General features: G+C 54.1%; 1 pseudogene; it reads right to left on the minus strand.

Annotated features, from left to right (window-relative positions):
- The window catches only part of LOC103751227, a 6419-nt pseudogene extending 5216 nt beyond the window's left edge, over positions 1-1203 (minus strand).
- Positions 1204-5629: the final 4426 nt, after the last annotated feature.

The raw sequence follows: 5629 nt of genomic DNA on the forward strand, positions 1-5629 counted from the left end.
AAAAAGAAGTAGAAAAGAATGATGAGGAGACAAACGTGGCTGACGATGATTTTGCCGCAAGTGATTGTGGCTGAGTTATACTGGATTTATGTTCCTGATCCACAATATTGCACCCCATGATATGGGAGGAAAAAGAGATAGTAGTGACTGTGAATGACTCTTGGTTAATTGCTCAGCCTGCTTTAAAATGCCAGATGATACAAGTGGCGATGAATTTTTATTATTTTGGATTGAGAAGCAGGTTGCCTATTTGTTTTGTTAAAAATAATAAGTCCAGGTGTGTACAAGTAGATGACTGTGTGCTTGTGGGACAAAGTGGATATTGTACCAATGTCAAAGTGTTATTGCCAAGCAAAAAAAAAAAAATCTCCACAAGCATTTCCACCCTGTAAGCAGTGGCAGATACTCTAAAAAGGTTGAGAGCCACCTTACCATCGTGTCCCTCTATCACTTTCACTGTGTATGGTTTAGTGGGACTTGGCATGCTTTTCCTCCTGTCTTTGTTTTCATCTGGTGGCAGTAAAGTTATTTATGAAATCCTGTGGCAAGTCAAGGCAGCTGTGCATGATATGAGATTGTGCCCCCTCCCCTAACAGAGGCCGGTAGTCAAAGATAGGTAAGATCTTCTGGGAGAAAGTCAGCCTAAGACAGGGCATAGCTGATGGAAGCTACATGGCGATGACGGGTAAGGCTTTGCTCTGGCAGAAGACAACCTAAGACAGGCACAGTCCTTCTGTCCCAGATATAGCATAATCTGGGGTTATAAAAATAAAAAAGGAAGGGGGAGATGTCGGGAGCTGCTAATCATTGAGCTGTGTCAGGCTTGTTTACTGAGTGTATGTTATGCACACCAGTATCTAATCTGCCTTATCAGGAGGAATATGTTTATAGGGAGAGCCTCACAACACCTGACCTTGAGGCAATAGTGGAAGCCTTTGATCTGACTGCTCCCTGACCCTCAGATACAGGTGGGGAAAGCTGAAATAAACCAGGGCTGCAGGCACTACTGTCAGCCCTCCCAAGCATCTTTTCTGTCTCTTGTTTTTTCTTTCAATCCTCGCTCCCCCTTTCAGGTACTGTCCATCTTGGCTGGCTGGCACCAGCAGCTTGGTGATGAAGAGCGATCGTAATTGAACATGCTGGACTTGCAGGAAGGGAAAGGCTGACTTTCATTTCATCATCCAGCATCTTCCGTGAAGCCATCTGCTGCATAAGGAAACTTCTCTGGTGACAATTGAAAGATGCATTAATCTTCAACAGTGAGTGAGCACCTGATCCAGCACAATTCATGCCAATCATCCCTCCTGGGACTGGGAATCCATATTATTATGAGTTACCTCTCACAGGAGGGGGCCATAGCTCCAGTTCTCCGGAGGGGATCCATAGCCCTGACTCATAGGAGGGCACCACATCTCCAGCATACAAGAGGGGAACCACAGCTCCGGCTCACAGGTGGGGAATCATAGCTCCAGCTTACAGGAGGGAAACCAGAGCTCCAGTTCACAGGAGGGGAACTACAACTCTAACTCATAGGAGAGGACCAGGACTTCAGCCCACAGGAAAAAATCATAGCTCCAGCTCACAGGAGGGGTCCACGGTTCCAACTCACAGGAGGGGAATGCCAGTTCCTGATCACAGGAGAGGATCATAATTCCAGCCACAGGAGGGGAACCACAGGTCCAGCTCATAGGAAGAACCATAGTTCCAGCTCACCTGGGAGGACCACAACTCCAGCTCACAGGAGAGGACCATAGCTCCAGCTCATATGATGGGAACCCCAGCTCTAGCTCACAGGAGGGAAGCACATCTCCAGCTTACAGGAGGGGAACACTACTGCAGCTCACAGGAGGGAACCACAGCTCCAGTTCACAGGAGGGGTCCACAGCTCTAGCTTACAGGAGGGGACACAACTCCCGCTCATAGGGGGTGGGTCTGCAGCTCCAGCTCTAAGGAGAGGACCACAGGTCCAGCTCACAGGAGGAATCCACTGCTCTAACTCACAGGAGAGGACCTCAGCTCCAGTTCACAGGCGGGGTCCACTACTCCAGCTCACAAGAGGAGACCACAGCTTCAGCTCATAGAAGGGGACCAGAGCTCCAGCTCACAGGAGGGGTCCACAGCTCCAGCTTACTGGAAGGGACCACAGCTCTAGCTCACAGGAGGGGACCACAGCTCCAGCTCACAGGAGGGGTCCACAGCTCCAGATTACTGGAAGGGACCACAGCTCTAGCTCACAGGAGGGGACCACAGCTCTAGCTCACAGGAAGGGATCACAGCTTCCACTCACTGGAGGGGACCACAGCTCCAGCTCACAGGAGGGGACCACAGCTCCAAGCTCACAGGAGAGGATCACAGCTCCAGCTCACAGGAGGGGATGATAGCTCTAGCTCACTGGAGGGGACTACAGCTCCTCCCGAATAGAGAGGACCACAACTAAAGTTCATTGGAGGTGAACACAGCTCAGATCACAGGAGGGGACCACAACTCAAGCTCACTAGAGACCTGGGCAAGGCAGAAAACAGCTCTCTGGGGAGGCAGCTGGATGTGGCAGGCACGGAGGCTCTCAGAACCAGCCCGAAGGGTCCTTGGAGTCCAGCAGACTGCCTGCCTGGGCCAGTGGTCAAGTCTTCAGGGAGTGAGTCCTGGTGCTCAACTGCCCTTGGGGCCTGCTGGGCCGGCAATGACATCAGTTGGATTGAAGTCCAGTACGTGGGCCCTGACTCAGGGGCTCCCGCAGCCCAGGCCTGAACTGGCCGCTGGCTCTGGGGAACACAGCCTGGCAACTGGGCGAGAGCCAATTCAGGCTCCCAACAGATGGCACCGGTGCCTGAGCCCGCCTGAAGGCTGGGTTGCAGCGCACACACCCAGGAGATTCTGGAGGACGCAGGCTAGTCGGAACTGGGGAGCAAGCAGAACAAAGTCCATGTCCTGATTCAGCATCGCCCTGGCATTGCAGTTGGGGTCCTTGAGGGAGCCCCTGCAGGGCGCCTGACTTCAGAGCAGGCAGAGCAGGCTCTCGGGCTCTCTGTGTTGGAATGGGCTCTCTATGTTGGAATGGCACACATAGTCTTCCCGCCTGAACCCGACGGAGCACTCCCTCGGAGATGGATTGGGGCACCAGTCCAGGTTCTTGGTCAGGGACAAGGGACAACGCCTGCCACTGGCCCCGACAAGCCACAGGGCCAGGGGGCAATCAATCCAGAGAGCCTTCAACTAGCCTGCGGGCAGCCACTCCATCACCTGGAGACCAGACCTGGGCTGTGGCAGTCAAGCGGGGGTGCAGCCTACAATCCCGGAAGTTCAAAAGCTTGACCCAGGCTGCGGCCCTGAGAGTTCCTGGGCTGAGGTGTCAGTTGGGCTCCCGGGCACTGAAGAGGTGGCCTGGATTCCCACGGATGGCTCCACGGAGGCTGGTCTGTTGTACGCCTCGCATGGTCAGGGAGTGGCTGATGTTGGAGCTGGAGGCAAGGTCTAGTCTGGAGGAGGTCCAGCTGCCTCTCAGGCCACCTGGACCAAAGTCGAATTGTGCCCTCTGAGTCCTAGGGTGCCTGACTGCGGGAGCGGTGGGGCAGGCTCTCGGCTGTCTATGTTGGAATGGCATGTCTAGAGTCTTCCTGTGTGGCTGGACTGAGCACTCCCTTGTGCTGGATTCTGGTACCCGTTTTTGGTTGGTGATGGCATGCAGACTGGCCTGAAGGCCAGGGGGCGATCTGGAGAGCCTCCACCTTGCCTGTGCATGGCCACACCCTCTGGATGTGGAACTGTGCCCTGACAAGTATACCAGCCCATGGAGGGTCTTGTCTAGAAATCAGGAGTCTCCGGGCTGTCTGCAATCCTGAGAGAGGTCTGGCTGAGACAGTGCGGGGGTCCACCCTCTTAGCATGGGGTGTTTTGGCTCAGGCCTGCCTTATCAGCCTGTCAGGAGGTGCCAGATCTCTTTTAGGAGGCCCCCTGGTCCCCAAGGTCTGCTCCAACAGCCTGGACCACTGGTTTGTTTCTGGTCTGTTTCGCTGGCTCCTGATCTGTCCTATGCATTAGTTACCCTGGAATGCCTTATCAATCCACCCTGAGGTGAGGCCTGGTCCCTGAAGAGGTTGGACTGCGGCTCTTTCTTGCACCCTGGGCATTGTGAAGATGGGCTGCATGAATTTAACTGTAGAACAGGAAGGAGAGGGAGAAAGTTGGAATAGTGTTAAATTGACTCTTTTTTCCAAGCAGAGTAGAGCATGGCCAGTCAAGCGCCTGGAGGCATGGAGACCTGGGCTATGGCAGTGGAGCCAGGGTGCCACCCCCTCTTACTATCCCTCCTATTTTGTTTATATTTGTATCTTTATGTATTATTATGCGTTCACGAGTACCCCTGAAGTTCAAAAGCTGGACCCAGACTGTCTGCAGCCCTGAGAGTGGCTGGGCTGCATTGTCAGTTGGGCTCCCGGGCCCTGGAGAGGTGGCCTAGGCTCCCACGGATGGCTCCAGGGAGGCTGCTCTCTCGTGTGCCTATCATGGACGGAGAGCAGCTGGTGTTGGAACCAGAGGCAAGGTCTGGTCTGGAGGAGGTCCAGCTACCTCTCAGGCCACCTGGACATGGCCAAGTTGTGCCCTCCTGTCCTAAGGGGCGTGGCCAGGAAGCCAGGGCTGTTGGCTTCAGAGGTGCTTAGTGGGGTGTTGGGAGCTATTAGTATAAGCACAGCCATTATGTACATTGAGCTGTGGCAGGCTTGCTTGTTTACTTTATGATCTTTCACCTTGACTCAAGAGTTTGTGTGTTTACACAAGCACAGAATTGTTCTGCCAAGTCAGGAAGAATGTGTTGATAATTTAGGGAAAATAGCTAAATGGTTGTATTCACAACAAGTATTTGACCGTTCCTTAACCCTCAGATAAAGGTGAAAAAAAGAGCTGTTGAAGCTAATTCAGCTAAGCAAACTGTGGCTATCGGATGTTCTGCTGTGTAAGAAGGCTGAGCTAAAATAAACCGGGCTGCAGTCCCTACTGACAGGCCTCCCAAGTATCTTTTCTCTGTCTCTTGTTTTTCTTCCATCCTCACTCCCCCTTTCAGGTGCTGTTCATCTCTTCTCCGGCTGGCACCAGCAGTTGGGTCCTGGCCAGGGTATGTCCTGTTGTGGCCCGGTGCCCACAGCTGGAGACGGGGGCCACCAGGGAGGAAAACACCTCTCTGGGGAGGGGTCTGGATGTGGCAAGGCCAGAGGCTCTCAGAAACAGCCCAGAAGGGTCTTTGGGGCCCCGCAGCTGGCCTGCCTGGGCCCAACAGTCAAGTCTCCAGTGGCATGAGTCCTAGTACTCAACGGCCCTTGCAGCCTGGCTGCACCCGCAGTGATGGAAATTGGATTGAGGTCCAGTACGTGGGTCCTGACTCAGGGGATCCAACAGCCCAGGCCGGAACTGGTCTCTGGCTCTAGGGAGCAGAGCGTGTTGAGTGGACGGGATAGTACTGCCTCCCTAGGGCTGGCAACGGTGCCAGGGCCCTCCTGAAGGCCAGGTGCGGCCCACACACCCAGGAGACTCCGCAGAACCTAGGGTAGTCGGGGCTTAGGAGCAAACGGGCCAAAGTCCATGTCCGGATTTGCCATCGCCGGGTCATCCTGGGCAGGGATTCCTTGGGGGAGCC

The sequence above is a fragment of the Nannospalax galili genome, unplaced genomic scaffold (genome assembly GCF_000622305.1).
Source record: "Nannospalax galili isolate Female #2095 unplaced genomic scaffold, S.galili_v1.0 scaffold367, whole genome shotgun sequence".
Taxonomy (NCBI): Eukaryota; Metazoa; Chordata; class Mammalia; order Rodentia; family Spalacidae; genus Nannospalax; species Nannospalax galili.